The sequence below is a fragment of the Callithrix jacchus genome, chromosome 2 (genome assembly GCF_049354715.1).
Source record: "Callithrix jacchus isolate 240 chromosome 2, calJac240_pri, whole genome shotgun sequence".
Taxonomy (NCBI): domain Eukaryota; kingdom Metazoa; phylum Chordata; class Mammalia; order Primates; family Cebidae; genus Callithrix; species Callithrix jacchus.
In genome coordinates this window covers 151,927,384-151,944,464 of record NC_133503.1, presented here as the reverse complement: position 1 = coordinate 151,944,464, position 17,081 = coordinate 151,927,384, and the positions used below count along the sequence as shown (strand labels likewise).

The 17,081-nt window shown below is 41.2% G+C and overlaps 1 long non-coding RNA gene across 1 annotated transcript in view; it reads left to right on the top strand.

The window, feature by feature from the left end:
* Positions 1-16,784, top strand: part of LOC144581600 (uncharacterized) — a 36,592-nt gene extending 19,808 nt beyond the window's left edge. Inside the window, exons 3-4 of the long non-coding RNA XR_013532636.1 lie at positions 9,090-9,177; positions 14,451-16,784. This is a non-coding gene — a long non-coding RNA (uncharacterized LOC144581600). The remainder of the gene's footprint in view (positions 1-9,089; positions 9,178-14,450) is intronic.
* The last annotated feature ends 297 nt before the right edge of the window (positions 16,785-17,081 follow it).

The following is a 17,081-nucleotide window of genomic DNA, read 5'->3' as shown; positions in this document are numbered from 1 at the left end:
GGCCTGGTGGGAGGTGATTGGATCGTGGAGGCAGATTTGGATCATGGAAGCTGATTTCTCCGTGCCATTCACATGATAGTGAGTTCTCATGAGATCTGGTTGTTTAAAAGTGTGTAGCACCTTTCACTTTAATTCATGGTTCCACAGGCTGTTCAGGAAGCATGGCTGCGGAAGCATCAGGAACTTAGAATCACAGCAGAAGGTGGAGGGGAAGCAGTACATCTTACATGGCCCCTACGCCAGCCCTGTAAGATGTGCTGCTTCCCCTCCACCTTCTGCTGTGATTCTTAAGTTTCTGACGCTTCCCCAGCCATGCTTCCTGAACAGCCTGTAGAACGAGGAATCAAAACCTCTTGACTTAGTAAATTAGCCAGTCTCAGGTAGTTCTTCACAGCACTGTGAGAACAGACTAATACATAAGTAAAGGATGAGATACCATGTATTTCTGTTCTTCTGGTTCTTCACAATAGAGTCCATTAGCATCTATTTCTATTCCTGAACACTTATTTATCTCATTTCTCATGTTCCATCTGTAAAAGAAAAAGAGTTTAGCATAGTAGGGCTGAGACTGCCATCCTTAGAAGGTCTGCTTGTATGGTTAGCCCTTGGCTGGTGTCAGGATCTTAAACTTCTGGAGGATTTCCATCATTCCCTTACTGATAAGAGTGGCTCATAGTGCTGAAACTGTTTGTGCAAAATGTTCATGCTGAGCACCTACCTCACCTACCTGCTTCCTTCTGGGGGTCTGGAATTTTTGTACATGTTAGGCAGAGGGTGTTTGTATGGTCAGCCCTCATAAACCTTGAGTACTGAGTCTCTAATGGGCTTTCTTGTAGACAATATTTCACATGTGTTGTCACAATTCAGTGCTGGAGGAATTAAGTGACTCCATGGGGCGGAGAGTCCTGGGGGCTTGTGTCTTATTTCCTCTGGGCTTCTCCTCATGTACCTTTTCCTTTTGCTGATTTTGTTTTGCATATTTTTGCTATAATAAATCATAGTTGCAAGTAAAGTGTATATTGGGTCCTATGAGTTCTCCTAACACATCATTATACTGATGGGTTCTTAAGAACCCATGATTCATTGTCCATTGGAAACTGTTGTCAACATTGCCTTAAAATATATCTTGACTTTGACTGTTTATCTCCTCCACAGCTCTGCCTTTATCAATACCATTGTCAGCTCCTAAATCACTCATCCTCCTAACTGGTCTCTTTGTTTCCAGTCCTCTTTTACTGCCGTAGAGTAGAGTGAACTAATCAATAAATAAACATGACCTGTCACTCTTGTTGTCAAACTCTCCAATGGCCAGACATCACATTCAAAGGGAAAGCAAAGTGTTTACAGTGACCTAAATAACCTGGCTGCCCGTTGCCTCCAGCCTTCATATCTTCCTCCCTCCTCATTCACTTCACTCCAGCCATATAGGTTTGCTCATCTTCCTCACAGACATGCTCCCCATCAGAGCCCTGACACTCACAGTCATTTTGCCCGGAATGGTCTGTTCAGAGGTTCCTGTGTGGTTCATTCCCTCACCTCCTTCAGATGTTTTGCCAATCCATGAGGCTCTCCCAAGTACTCTGCCTAAATGTAGTCTCTCCTCATACTTCTCCATCCCTCTTTACTTCTTCTACTTAACCTTTATTATCAACCTACTACACATCTCGTTTATTTATCTTGTTTCTTGTCTGTCTCACTCACTAGAATGTAAGCTCTTCATGAGAGCACAGATTTTTGTCTGTTGTGCTTCCTGCTGAATCTCCAGTGCCTATGATAGCTTGTGACATACAAAAGGTATTCATTAAATACTTGCTGAAAGAAAGTATACATAAATGGATAATACATGACCCAGCCCCAAGTCTCATCTCTGTTGCACAACCTTCTTCTATTCCCCAGAGAATTTTGTATTTACTTGTTTTTCATTATAAGGTACCTCATTCTCCTTGTCTGCTATAATTAGAAATGACTGACAATCATTTTCTAATTGTTTTTGTGCCCCCTACACCTAGAACAGTGCCTGGCATAGTATAATTGTTTAAAAACACTTGTCATTTTTTGAAGAATGAATGAATAAATTAATTAATGATTTTTCTTGTGATGCCTAATTGTTCAACAAAGGAATATTTCAAATTATACTACAGTATATAATTGTACCAGTTTATGAATGTACCAGTTTCACTAAAGATAAATCAGGATTTGGGTTTATCTCAGTATGCTAACTTAAGCATACTGAGTGGTTACATTTATTTTTATTTGCTTATTTCTATAACTGCTACTGCTTAACTATTTTCAATTCTTTTTCTTAAGTTTACAAATATATTCTGCTTATAGCATGTTGTGATTTATATTAGAAATCATGAGAAAAAAGTTTCCAAAGAATATGGAAGTTAGCCCTTTCCTTGAATCACCAGTATTGGGGAGTATGTGAGTCACAGACTCAGATGCTTCCAGGGGCCTAATAGGCACCATAAGTGAGCAAACCTCGAGGTCAGTGTCCCCGCCCTGAAGACAGGAAGTGCATTTCTCACAGTCCACAGCTGGTATTCAGTACATCTAATAGGTGCCATGTGGGAAAGTAGGCTTGATGTTGCTAAAGTTCCTCTTTCAAAATTAAAGCTTTTTCTTCTTAATTCCGGAGATGAAAATACACAGTAACACCTGTAGTAATAATATTTCCTAAAAGATGATGAAATGGTAAAAGTACTATAATGAGGGATGACAACATGAGAAGCTGTGATATTGATTCACCACTCTTGGAAGTGTTGAACTTAGTATGCGTTTCATATTCCAGTTTCCAGGAAGTGTTAGAATGACATACGACGATGTAGAATTAATTTGTGTTTATTCTTCCCCCCCCATCATATTTCCAAATTGTAATGATTGTAATGATAGTTGGTTGTAGGCCACTCTTCTGTTTGGTTTGGAATATAATGATTCATAACAGCCACTATCAAATTCCCGGCTGATATGTAGCAGAAGCTTTTGGCTAGCAGAAAGCACATGGTGTACACATTTGATCTACCACACCACAAGGCAGAATACCTCATTTGCATTGCCAAACACTTTCCTGGAGTTATTTGAAATAACAATAACAAGGGTTACTGTTAAAATCTCTATTCTGGAAAAAGCTGCCATGTTTTTGAAGAGTTTCTTGCCAGAGAAGAGGAACAACATTAATACAGACTGGCCTATCATTCGGACAGTTCCCTTGGTGGTTAATTAGAGCTGGCATCCTAGAGGGAGCAGCGTCTGTTATACAGACTTTAAGCTCTCTTCTCATAATAGATGATCTAGAAGCAGTTGAATGTATATTGGGAAGCTTCCTAACTTCTCTAGGTGGTAGCCTCAAAGCTTAATGCTTGGCAATTACTTTGTGCTAATCTTTTTACAACTTTTCTTTTTCAACTTCTGAATTTTTATATGGCTACTTAGGAGATGCCACAACACAAGAAGAGCTCACGTATGTCTTTTTGTGAAGATATCTCAGGTGCTTATGCATTTCTTAAAATTCCAGAGGAACAGCATTTGTCAAATTCAGAGCTCTCAGCCAGGTACTGTGAAATAATGTAAAACAGAGAGAAGTTTGATTTATCATGCCTAACAGAAGCTGGCACCAGAAATATCTAATAATGGTTTATTTAGTTTTGCTTAGGACATGATTGTTATGTTGGTATATAGAGAAATTATTCAAAACTCATTTTCATAATATCAAGTAATGACTGTATTTTATCACAGTACTATTCTCCTGTTGTCTAAACATTATTACCTTATTCATCATACCAGTCCCATCATTTTCTTATTTTACCTTGGTTTATTTCCACTGTCAAGAAAAACAATAAGCAAACTAAGTTGCCTTTAACTTTCTTTGGACAAAATTAAACAATAATTAACTTTATTACTTTATTTAGGAAGTGGTTACAGCTCCTTATTAAAAATAAACTTAAAAAAAGAGCACAATTATGACATACTTAAATGCCTGCTCATTCATTTGCAAGAATATATGAGATTCAGAGCCTAATATGTATCAGGTATGAACATAGTGGTTTGAAAGCATTTATTGTTTCTACAAATCAGCCTTACTCAGTGACTATCAAATTTCTTTTTTTACAAATTTAAAAAGTAAGTTTCAGAAAGGTTAATAGCTTGTCCATTGAACTAGTAAGAAACAGGGCTATTTATACTTCACTATTTGAAACTTCTCTATTTAAAAGTAAATCCTCTTTTCATAAATGGCAGAAAGATTCAGGATAAATCTATGTAGATAAATTAACTACATGGTGGCACGTAGTCTTGTTGACATTGTGGAGGAGCAAATGCAGCAAACTAACTTACTGTCATAACAGTTATGTTCTGTTCTGCCTTAGTTGACCTTTATAATGGAATTGATGTTTTTTTAAACTCACAGGATCAGATTTCTCTACATGAGTTCTGTGTCCTTTAAAACGGACACCTTGGGGGGTGCTGAGCATCAAGAAAAGGAGCCAAATGTTTCCACAGCTCTTCCCTTTCAGTTGCCTTGGGAGTGCCTGCCACATTCTTTTTAACATTTCCAGTAGTGACAAATCTTCAGTATGTGATGGCTCGTTTTTTAAAAAAAAAATGTGAAGAAAAAAAGAAAAAGAGAAAGAGAAAGCTATCCAGAGCTAAGTGTAGAGAATATGGTGATAATTGCATTATTTAAGCTCCAATTCAAAAGTGATTATAAAATAACAGCCATGATGCTTCCTTCCTTCCTTCCCCACTTCCTTCTTTCTTCCCTCCCTCCCTCACTCCTGCTGTTCCTTCCTTCCTTCCCTTCCTTTCGCCCTCCTTCCCTCCCTTACTTCCTCCCTTCCTTTTTCCTTTCTTTCTTACCTTCTCCTCCTTCTCCATAAATCATAATGTGCTTCTTCTATGAAGGAAATTTCAAAAATGTTTTCAGGGTGGAAAATTATTGAAATAAGCAAATATCTTACAAAGTGAAAATTTTAAATACTAATACTTTGAGAACCAAGTGCTAGTGTGTTTATTTAAAAAATACCCTTTTATCTTATAGTCAACTCTAGTGAAAATATCATCTCTGGTTATCTATTACTATGTAAAAACCTCCCACAAACATGGTAGTGTAAAACCACAATTATTTTACTATGCACACAGTTTTGTGGGTCAGAAAATTGGGCAGGACATCACAGGAATGGCTCATCTTAGATCACAATAGCTGGGGCCTCTGCTGTGTGGCTCTCTGGGCTGAAGATGGCTCAGATGGGGCCATTTATCTGCCACCTCAGTTCTGGCTTTTGTCTGAATTTCTTAGTTTTTCTCCACATCCAAGTTGTCTTGTTTTCATTCACTCACATGTCTAGAACCTGGCCTGAGATGGGTGGAATCTCTGGGGCTGGCTGGTCTCCTTTCCTCATGTGGCCTTCCAAAATGCCCAGCTTCAACTGTAGCAGGAGCAGTCATGGGGAATGGATCTCTTGAACACCGAATACAGGAGGAAGGAGTTTATTTGGCCGGGAGCAAGGTGGCATAGTTGCCTAACAGCCAAGCTCCCCTAACAAAAGAAGGTTCTGTCTTCATATAGGCTTATACTTTATATGTTACACATGGAAGAATCTTAGGTTTATAGCTTAACATATGAAAAGAGTCTCGGTTTACAGTCTCAGGAATTACATATGAAAAGGGTTTCAGTTTACAGTCTCAGGAATGAAAAGGGAAAGTTGATCCAAGATGCCTGGGTCTCCCTCTTCAGCCCGCCCCCCACTTTGAGACCCTCACCACCTTATAATATGAGTGAGAGGTCTCACTTTCATTCTCACTTTCCAGATTTTCTGAAGAAACCAACTGATAAGGTTTCATATCATATACTTGTGATGTCATTTTTTGGCTAACTACAGTAGTGATGAAGCCCCTAATCATCTGAAAGAACAGGGGGAGTAGACAAGGGAGCAGTAAACAAACACTTACTATTATTATAACACTTATGATGAAGATTTTGAATTCTCCCAAGGATGAGAACCAACCTCCAAATAAGGACTCAGGGTTAAATCCGTGCCACACCTGTACAGGCACGCATGCCAGTTTGGTCATGTCTCGCACAATGTCCTCCACTGCTTGCCCCTGGTCATCTATGTGCAGACAGCAGTTGGTTAGATTGAATTTTCCACAGACTCCTCCTTTGGCTTCTAGCAAATAATCTAGGGCCAGCCGGTTCTGATAAATCACATTTCTCATTTGAGTTCTTGTCGGGCCAAGAGGGACAGAGCTTTGCCTGTTTCATTAGTGAGTATTTCCAAAACAGCCTGCAACCAGATGATCTAGTTGAGCATGTAATAGGGGTCTGGTATCCCCATGAGTCATCCTTAGCCCATGTGGCCGGCCCATAATACTCAATAATTCTCTCCGGTGGCCACTCATCATCTGCCCAATCTCCTATTTTTAGGTCTCTCTTCTCCCTAGTGGAGTAGACTGGATACCCTAACAGCTCTCCTGTCTTAACAGATAATAGGAAGAAAGATGGCTTAATGATGCCTACGACACAGCTACCTGTCCATCTCATGGATTACACACCTTATATTGAGTACTATTATATAAACAGGTTCCCTTCTGTGTCCCCGTACATTTGTAAGAACTGCAGGACAAAAGAATGACAGTAACTTTTATGTCCTACCTGGTGTACATACTGAGGACATTTTTTCAAAATTAGTTAATGTTCCTGCTGTGCAAGTCTAAATATTAAGAACAAGTCCCATGATGAATCTCCTCATGCTTCGGCCATATGTGGACCAGCCAGCTTCCGGGATGTGGCTGGAGCAAGGCTTGTTGTCCTTTTTAAGGTGATTCTGCAGTCCTTGCCTTGGTCTAAGCCTCAGCTATTGCTGGTTTCTTATACGGCTGAGGTGGATTCAGGCTGGGATTCCCTCTACCTTCATGGCTATGGGAGTGGTCAGGATCAGGTCTGAGGTCCTTTCCATTGTGGCTTTAGAGGGGCTGTACTCCCGTCCTTTATCCACACGTGATTACCCAGTGAGAAAGAGTTAACTGGGGAGAGAAAGACTTACAAGACATTTATTATTTACTTAGGTTGAAGTATCCTAAGCATTTCTCCTCAGAGCTGATAACTAGCATCCTAACTCAATCTCTTCCCACTCCTGAGGCGTTTCTAGGAGTGCCCAGAATGGGAGAGGGGACCTATGGTATAAGACTTCATAGGGGAATATCCTGTTTTTCCTAAAGGGGGTGCCACTAATTTTGAATAATACCAAGGGAAGTGCCTGTGCCCACTCTAATCTTATTTCCTGACATACTTTCCCTGAGCTGTTTTTGATGGTCCGGTTCATTTTTTTTCACTTTTCCAGAACTCTGAGGTAGGTAGGCAGCATGCAGTTTCCAGGTGATACCCAAGGCTGTTACTGTTTTCCAGACTAAATCTGCCACAAATGCTGGTCTGTTGTCTGATCCGATGTGCAGTGGCAGTCCAAACCTAGGGATAAGATCTTGAAGCAGCACATGGGTTACTTCATGGGCTTTTTCAGTCCCATCCAGAGTAGGTGCACACTGGGACCAACAAATACTTATGTCCCCCATACTTGGACATTTCGGTAAAGTCTACCTGGAGATCTTCAAACAGAGCTGCTCCATAAGCTTGAATTCCAGGGGGAATAGTTGGACCCTGCCACGCATTGTGTTGCTGACATGTAATGCATCGCTGTGCCACAGTTTTGGTCAAGGCTGCTAAGTGTAAGATGCAAAAGTATTGGCCCAACATCTTTTCAAGTGACTCTTGACCTAAATGAGTGGTCTCATGTACGGCTTGTAAAACTGCTGCCCCCAGCAGCTGTGGTACTGCTATTCTTCCATCTGGCAGTTGGATCCATCCTTCTTTAATCAGTTGTCCCCCTCTGTCTGGAGAAAGTCTCTTTCCTCCTTAGAGTAAGTAGGTGTTAGATCAGGGATCTGGGGAATCAGTACGGCTGTAACTGCTATTCTGTAGGGGGCAGATGCTGCCTTACGAGCTGCTGAATCCGCTCAAGAATTTCCCAGGGCCATGGAAGTGTGGGCCCACTGATGTCCTCAACAATGCACGACCACTGCCCTCTGGGGCTTCCAGACTGCTTCTAGCAGTTGCAAAATTTCATGCTGATACTTTATTTCTCTTCCCCTTGAAGTTAACAGGCCTCTCTCTTTGTACAGTGTTCAATGTACTTAGAGAGTCAGGAAGGCATATCGATAGTGTAAATGTTTACAACCTTATCTTTACTCAGCTCTAAGGCTTGAGTTAAGGAAATGAGTTCAGCCTTCTGAGCTGAGGTGCCCTGAGGCAGGGATTTGGCCTCAATTACAGTGTCCAGAGTTACCACAGCGTAGCCTGCACATCTTTCCCCTCGTGGATTGACAAAGCTGCTCCCATCCACATACAACTCCCAGTCTACTACTGCCCATGGCTGATCCCGAATATCAGGCCTGCTGGAATAGACTGTGTCCAGGACCTCAACACAGTTGTGTTCAATGAGACCCTCTGAAATTAGGAGCAAAGTGGCAGGGTTTAAGGTGTTGCAGACTTCAATGGTGATGCGGGAATTTTCACATAGCAGGCCCTGGTATTGGTCAGCCTAATATTTGATAACCAGTGGTGCCCTCTGGTAATCATTAGATGTTGGGATCCCAACCGTGTGAATGCCTACAAAGCGAGTTTCACAAGACGGGTGGTTTTGAGCCCAGACACAGGGATGCCTGATCGAGGGAAGTCAAGATAAAGGAGTCAGGAACAGACAAAGGAAAATCTAGTTAAGAAATAACCATATGGATGGGCATTCATGAGGAACAAGGTATTTATGAGGAACAAGAATGTCATGAGGAACTAGAGTTTGCAGCTGTGCACTAAAAATAATCAGTAACCTTTATGATCACTTATTGCTTATCTGGCATCTACATTGTGATTGACACATGATTTGTCTACTTATCTTTCTCTTACACTGACGTAAACCAGAGCCTGGAAAATGTATATAATCGAAGACTTTGAGAAATAAAGTTGTTGTTGGAGCACTAACTCCTCAACCCTCCTGACCCTGCTTTCCTGTCTTCTTTTTTTCTTGTGCACCCCCACTCAGGTTGGAATCCTCTTGCTGGACAAGAGTTCCTGGCAGACGTGGTGCCCGAAAACAGGGACCTGAGATCAGGGATTTTGATGACATTTGGGTGAGTGGCTGCAGCGGTAAGTATTGAAAGGCTTGAAAAGATTTTGTAAATACAAAGTTTTAAGAGTTTTTTGTAAATACAAAGTTTTAGGAGCTTATCAAGGTTACTAAGTGTGAATAATCAGGAGTAAAAAATGGGGCAACTAGAATCTAAAGAAGATAAGTTGTTTGTACCTTTATTGCATTCTATGATTAAGTCTCAAGGTCATGATATAAAGTTTAGTCAAGTACAGGAGCTTTTGCAATTATTTGTGAATTGTGTCCCTGGGTCCCTGAAGGTGGAAATTTGGGTGAAAAGGCTTGGGGACTTATTGGAGAAAAGATTAGTCAATTTTGTTCTCAAAGTAATAACCTACCTCAAACTGCTATATTAACCACTGTTTGGAGTAACCTCCATGGATGTGTTTGTCCATCTCCGTTGCCTTCTGCCCCTCCTTATCATTTTCCTCTTCCACCCTCACATACTTATCAAGTACAGGTGGGTCTTACACCCAGAGATTCAGACTTTTCCCCGGTGCCGCCTGAACAAGAAGAAATTGCCGAAAGAGGTTCTTGTAGTCACCATAGTGAGTATGATTCTAATTCTTATGATGTCCCTCTAACTGAGGTTATAGTGGAACCTAGTAAGCCTCCAGAAACTATGCCTAATGGCAACCTGGTCCTATTTTGCTTACCTTGCCCCCTGATTTTTTAAAACAGTTTCAAATTTTACTTTCACTTTGTTCCTGTGCTGTTTCCAATCAGCAGTGCTTTCTCGTAGTTCAGGAAACTAGCATGGGCATGGGGAGTTATTCTCCTGGGGGTATGCCTATAACTTTATGAGCCACAGATATGGCTCCTATAACTCCTTTAACTAATGCCTTACTGTCCAATTAAAGAGAATTTACTGATGTGGATAGCATGTTTCCATTCCTCTTTCCTGTTGCAGAAGTTCAGGATGCCCAAGGACAGACAGTTTGTAGGTATCAGCCAATTCCTTCTAAAACACTGAAGGAGTTAAAAGAGACTGTTGCTCAATATGGCCCTATGGCCCCTTATACTGTCTCCCTTTTAGAAAATTTAACTACAGAAGCTTTGCCTCCACATGATTGGGGTCGCCTTACAAAGGCTTGCCTCTCAGGTGGAGATTATCTTCTTTGGAGAGCTGATTATGATGATCGTGCTTTTGATCAGGCACAGAGAAACCGTGCTCAACAAATTCCAGTCCCTTTGGATATGCTTATAGGAAAAGGACATATCTTAAATACAGCTTCCTGAGATAGCTTATGGACAAATTAATGTTTTAGCCTTACAAGCTTGGAAACAATTGCCATCAATAGGGGTTAAAACTGAGGAACTGGCAAAAATTAAACAAGGCCCTGATGAACCATATCAGAATTTTGTGTCTCACTTCAGGCAGTTGGTAGACTGGTACAGGATGGAGAAGCTGGCACTTTATTGGTTAAGCAATTGGCATATGAAAATGCTAATCCAGCCTGTCAAGCAGTTATACGACCATGGAAAAAGAAAGGCACACTTACTGACTATATTTGCCTTTGTGCTGATATAGGACCTGCTTATCAGCAGGGATTAGCCATGGCTGCTGCCCAAGCAGGAATGTCTGTTGCCGCTTATGTGAAACAAAAATTTAATAATAAGGAAGGACAAGGACCTAAGTGTTTTAAATGCAGTAATTCTGGACATATTGCTCAACAATGTCAGGCTGATGTGCCTGAGGAAAGAAAAATGCCTTCCAATCCTTCTAATAGTGGAAAGCAGCCTGGGGAATGCCCTCGTTGTCATCGAGGAAATCATTGGGCTAGTGAGTGCTGCTCTAAGCGGGATGCACAAGGAAATTATTTACAGCCTAAGTTGGGAAACAGCCAGAGGGGCCATCCCAAACCCCACAGATATTCGAGGCACCTGTACTCCAGGAGACACCGAATCCAGGAATGGCAAATCCATTTCTCAGCTGTATAGGGCAACACCAGACAGTGCAGGACTTGACCTCTGTCCCTCCTCCCGAGAAGTATTAACTCTGGAGATGGGTCCTCAGGCTATTCCTACAGGAATTTTTGGTCCTTTGCCTCGAGGTCATTTTGGCCTTTTGTTAGGCAGAAGTGCATGGACTATGAAGGGACTACAAGTCCTTCCTGGGGTTATAGATGCAGATTATACAGGAGAAATTAAAGTCATGGCTTGGGCACCTCATAGAATATTTAACTAACTCCTGATAAGCCTATAGCCCAGCTTCTTCTTGTACCTATTAATACTTCTATAGGCAATCCCCTTTCCACTGAGGCTCGAAGTCACTCCGCTTTTGGATCCTCAAATCATGCTTATTGGGTGCAGTTATTACTGCTTCTCACCCTGAATTAACTATATGGATTGCTGGCAAGCCTTTTAAGGGTCTGCTAGATACTAGAGCTGATATTTCTGTTATTTCACCAAATCGCTGGCCTTTACAGAGTGGCCTTCCTCCCCATCTATGACTTCTTTACAAGGAATGAAAATGAGTAATAATCCTGAACAATCTACTAATTTATTAAAATGGACTGATGCTGAGGGACATGAGGGACATTTTCATCCTTACATCCTCCCAGGACTCCCGTTTCATTTGTGGAGTCGAGATGTTTTAGAAGTGATGGGAGCAAAACTTAATACTGGAAATTTTGCTTGGCAAATTATGAAAAAACAAGGCTACCAAGAAGGAAAAGGCTTAGGTAAAAGTTTACAGGGAATGTTAAAACCTATAAGTCCTTCCCCAAAATATGACAAACTAGGTTTGGGGTATTTTTCCTAGGGGCCACTGATACTCCCAGTGCCCATGCTGATGCTCTTTGCTGGAAATCCGATTCCCCAGTTTGGGTAGAACAGTGGCCCTTGTCTAAAGAAAAAATTTTTGCTGCTCAAGAGTTGGTTCGGGAACAACTTGAGGCAGGACATATCCAACCCACTCAAAGCCCTTGGAATTCTCCAATATTTGTTATTAAGAAAAAATCTGGCAAATGGAGACTTTTACAGGATTTAAGGAAAGTGAATGAAACCATGGAAATAATGGGACCTCTTCAACCTGGCTTGCCATCTCCTGTGACAATACCTCAGAATTGGAAGCTGATTGTTATTGATTTAAAAGGCTGTTTCTTTACCATATCTCTTGCCCCGCAAGATTATAAAAGATTTGCTTTTAGTGTCCCATCTACTAACTATGAACAGCCTTGGGACAGATATGAATGGGTTGTGTTGCCTCAAGGTATGGCTAATAGCCCTACACTTTGTCAAACTTTTGTTGCAAAAGCTATTCTTCCTGTCAGGCAACATCATCCTGACATTCTCCTTATTCATTGTATGGATGATATCTTAATTGCTGCTGCATCTGATGTTCTTTTACAGTCTACCTTTGTGCAGTTGCAGAATTGTTTGACTAATGCTGGCCTTGTAGTTGCTCCAGAGAAAATCCAATCTTCTGCTCCCTATCATTATTTAGGATGAGTAATTGAGTCACAGAAAATATCTTATGAAATTCCAAAACTAAATACTTCTCAATTAAAAACTCTTAATGACTTCCAAAAATTTTTGGGTGATTTAAATTGGATCAGACCTAGTCTCAAACTTACTACAGGAGAATCAAAACCCTTATTTGACATTTTAAAAGGACCTTCTAACCCTACTTCCTCCCACCAGCTTACTCCTGAAGCTATGCAAACACTCCACGTCGTCCAAAGAGCCTTGGCAGAACAAAAGTTAAATAGAGTACAGGACAAGGCACCCTGGAGCTTTTGTGTGTTACATACACAATACACACCTACAGGTATTTTCTGACAAGAAATATTAAAATGGTTACACCTTCCTGCCAGTCCTGGAAAAGTAGCCACTCCTTATTATGATTTGGTTGCTGCCCTGGTTGCTAAAGGCAGAACTTGTGCTTTTGCACTGTTTGGATACGAGCATCCAGAAATTGTTGTTTCCTATGCAGGCCCTCAACAAACTTGGCTTTGGCAATTCTCAGAAACTTGGCAAATTGCTTTTGCTGGTTTTCCAGAAAATATTAGCTGTCATCTTCCAACTGATGACATTTTACAATTTTATACTCTTAATTTGCTCATTTTTTCCCCAAAAATGTGTTAAAACACCTTTGTCACAGGCACAGCTAGCATTCACAGGCGGATCCTCATCTGGTATTGCTGCTGGCACTGTCAACGAGCTTCATTTTTCTTTTCAAACTCAGGAAACCTCAGCCCAACGAGTTAAACTCCTTACACTACAATTTATTTTAGTTCACTGGGATGTTCCCCTTAACATTTACTCTGATAGCCAATATGTTGTTCAGCTTGTACAAAACCTAGAGACTGCTCCATTATGTTCTACTGATTCCTCCACTATCATTCACCTTTTGATTCCCCTACAGGAATCTCTTCGACGGCGCTATCATTCCTTTTTTATAGGTCACATTCGGGCTCATTCTAACCTGCCAGGACCTCTTAGTGAAGGAAATCAACAAGCTGATCTTCTTACTCAATCCATTTTTCCAGTTCTAACTTCTCTTCAGCAGGCACAGGCGTCTCATGCTCTGCATCATCAAAATGCACACAGTCTTCGTTTGAAATTTAAAATTACTCAAGAACAGGCTCGACAAATCATTAAGCAGTGCTCTGCATGTCTTCCCCCACTTGCCAGTTCCTTTTCATTATGGAGTTAATCCTCAGGGACTGCAAAGTGGCCATGTATATCACGTGGATGTTACCCATTTTGCATCTTTTGGTAAATTTCAATATGTACATGTACCATTGATACTTATTCTCATGTTTTAGTGGCTTCTGCTCATACTGGAGAAGCTGTTAAAGATGTTACAGCTCATTGTTTACTGGTCTTTTCTATTCTAGGCCCTCCTAAAATCCTTAAAACAGATAATGCTCCTGCTTACACCAGCAAAGGATTTGGTCATTTTTGTTCTCAGTTTCATATCCAACATCGTACAGGTGTACCCTACAATCCACAGGGACAAGGAATTGTTGAACGCGCTCATGCAATTCTAAAATTAACTTTACAAAAAATAAAAATGGGGGAGTCAGGAGCTGATTTACATAGGACTCCTCATACTTGGCTTAGACATGCTCTTTATGTTTTAAATTTTTTGACTTTTGATGCAGAAGGACATTCCGCTGCTGAACGTTTTTGGCACCCTAGTCCCAGAGCACAAGCTGAAGTGCTATGGAACGATGTACTGACTAACAAATGGAATGGACCTGATCCAGCCCTAATATGGGGATGAGGACATGTTTGTGTTTTTCCTAGATCAGCTGAAAGCCCTCTGTGGGTTACGGAGCAGTTGGTGAAACATGGACCTCCTCTCAATGGGAAAGCCTGGGTCCCTGATCCCTCGACTGAGATGACTGCATTTGTCCCCTCCACGGCCACGTCATCATCAAAGGAGACGTTGGCCTGCCCAGACCACATAGCGTCTTCCCACTTGGGGTCAACTGAAGCACCTTTGCGCTGAAGCAGCCCAACTTGTGGATTCTCAGGGTACCCCAAGGACTCTGGTTGCTCTGATAGCTATGATGGCTATCTTGTCTTGTCAGGTTCCAGCAGGGTGGCCTGAAGAGCAATCTTTGTGGGCTTATGTGCCAGATCCTCCTGTGTTGCACCCTGTTACTTGGAATGACCCCCCCTTTACTGTGTACTTAAATGATGCCACTGTTTTTGGGCTCCCTTCGTCTTCTCATATTACACCCCAAAAGGAGGCATATGCATTTACTGCTCAAGTTGCTGCACCTCCTGTGTGCTTTTATGTCTCCCATGTTTGGGCTACAGCTCTTTTGAGACAACAGCTAAATGATAAATCTTATTCAGGGCTTAATTGTTTGGATTTGGGAAATCGACAACAGTGGACATTTGAGGGAGAACCTGATCTTAGACCGGGAGAAGAAATGTATGCTAATCAAGATTGGGGAATCTTTCATTTAGGAATTAAAGAGTCTGAAAATGTAACATCTCTCCCTTCTTCAAAAAATCCTTCCTGTGTTTCATTTACACAATTATTTTCTGGAATTCCTCCTTAGAGGCAATGTTATCATGGGCCGGTTGTGACTTATACTTTACCCAATGGTCTTGTATTACATGACTGGTCTGTTTCTACTCCTCTGTCTTCGGGGTACGATCGTTATGAAGTCCCTGGAGGATGGATTACTCCATTATTAACAACTCCTTCTGGTCAGGCTTATTCCTCTATTTGGAGACTGTTTTTAGCTCTATACCCTAGTGGTATGCGAGCTAGCCTAAGAAGTAACTACTCCCCAAAAGGTTGCAAGTAATTTATGTACAAGCTTGTGTAGCCTCCCCTTACGCTATTCTTTATGGGAACATATCTATAAGTGAAATAGTGGACATTATTCTATAACTTGCCCTGATTGTGTTCTTACTAACTGTATTGATTCAACTGTCTTCCCAACTCCAGTTATTATGATTGATCATTAACACTCTTATGTTATGCTTCCTGTTAATATCTCTGGGCCTTGGTATGATGACAGAGGATTACAAGTTTTACAACAAGTTAGGGATTTGATGGTGCACCCTAAAAAGTTTTTAGGATTGCTTACTGCCAGTATTATTGCAGTTGTTACTGTTGTTGCTACTGCTGCCACTGCTGCAGTCAGTCTAGCCTACAATATACAAACTGCTGCTTATGTTAACCACTTAGCAAAGAGTATCTCTACATCTTTAGGAACTCAGATGGATATAGATAAGAAATTAGAAGCAAAGTTGAATGCTTTGGAAGAAACTGTTACTCTTCTCGGAAATAAAGTGTACAATATTCAAAATCATCTTGCACTTCGGTGCCATGCCGAGTTTACTTTCATTTGTGTTACTAATAAGGAATATAATGCTTCTGAATGGCAATGGCCTTTAGTTAAGACCCATTTTCAAGGGATATGGTCCCATAATAATTTGTCTCTAGATAGAAGAAGATTACAGAAACAAATATATGCAATTGATGCTTCCAGAGAACAGCTCCCTTTAGATGCTACTATAGCCAAAGATATTGTGAATATCTTGTCCTCCTGGCTGCAGTGGTCTAAAATACCATCTTTTTCATCTCTAATTGGCTTAGGAGTGTTAGTCCTCCTCCTGATTCTTCTATTGCCTGTTATCCTTCGATTCCTGTTCTCCTCCCTCCAACAGTTGCAACTTAAGTTATTTGAGTTGCAGCTAAAAAATAAAAAAAGGGGAAAACTGTTGGGATCCCAACTGTGTGAATGCCTGCAAAGTGAGTTTCACAAGACGGGTGGTTTTGAGCCCAGACACAGGGATGCCTGATCGAGGGAAGTCGAGATAAAGGAGTCAGGAATAGACACAGGAAAATCTAGTTAAGAGATAACCATGTGGAAGGGCATTCATGAGGAACAAGGTATTTATGAGGAATAAGAATGTCATGAGAAACTGGAGTTTGCAGCTGTGCACTAAAAATAATCAGTAACCTTTATGATCACTTATTGCTTATCTGGCATCTACATTGTGATTGACACATGATTTGTCTACTTGTCTTTCTCTTACACTGACGTAAACCAGAGCCTGGAAAATGCATATAATCAAAGACTTTGAGAAATAAAGTTGTTGTTGGAGCACTAACTCCTCAACCCTCCTGACCCTGCTTTCCTGTCTTCTTTTTTTCTTGCGCACCCCCCACTCAGGTTGGAATACTCTTGCTGGACAAGAGTTCCCGGTTATTAGCGTCACTACTGCGTAAGGTGCCTTGATATTTAGGTTCTGTCCCAGAGTTAGCTTATCCGCTTCTTGTGCTAGCAGAGCAGTTGCTGCCAGGGCCCCTAAGCATGGGGGCCATCCTTTGGAAACTCCATCCAGCTGCTTGGAGAGGTAAGCTACAGACCTGGGCCAAGGTCTTAATGTTTGGACTAGGAAGCAGGT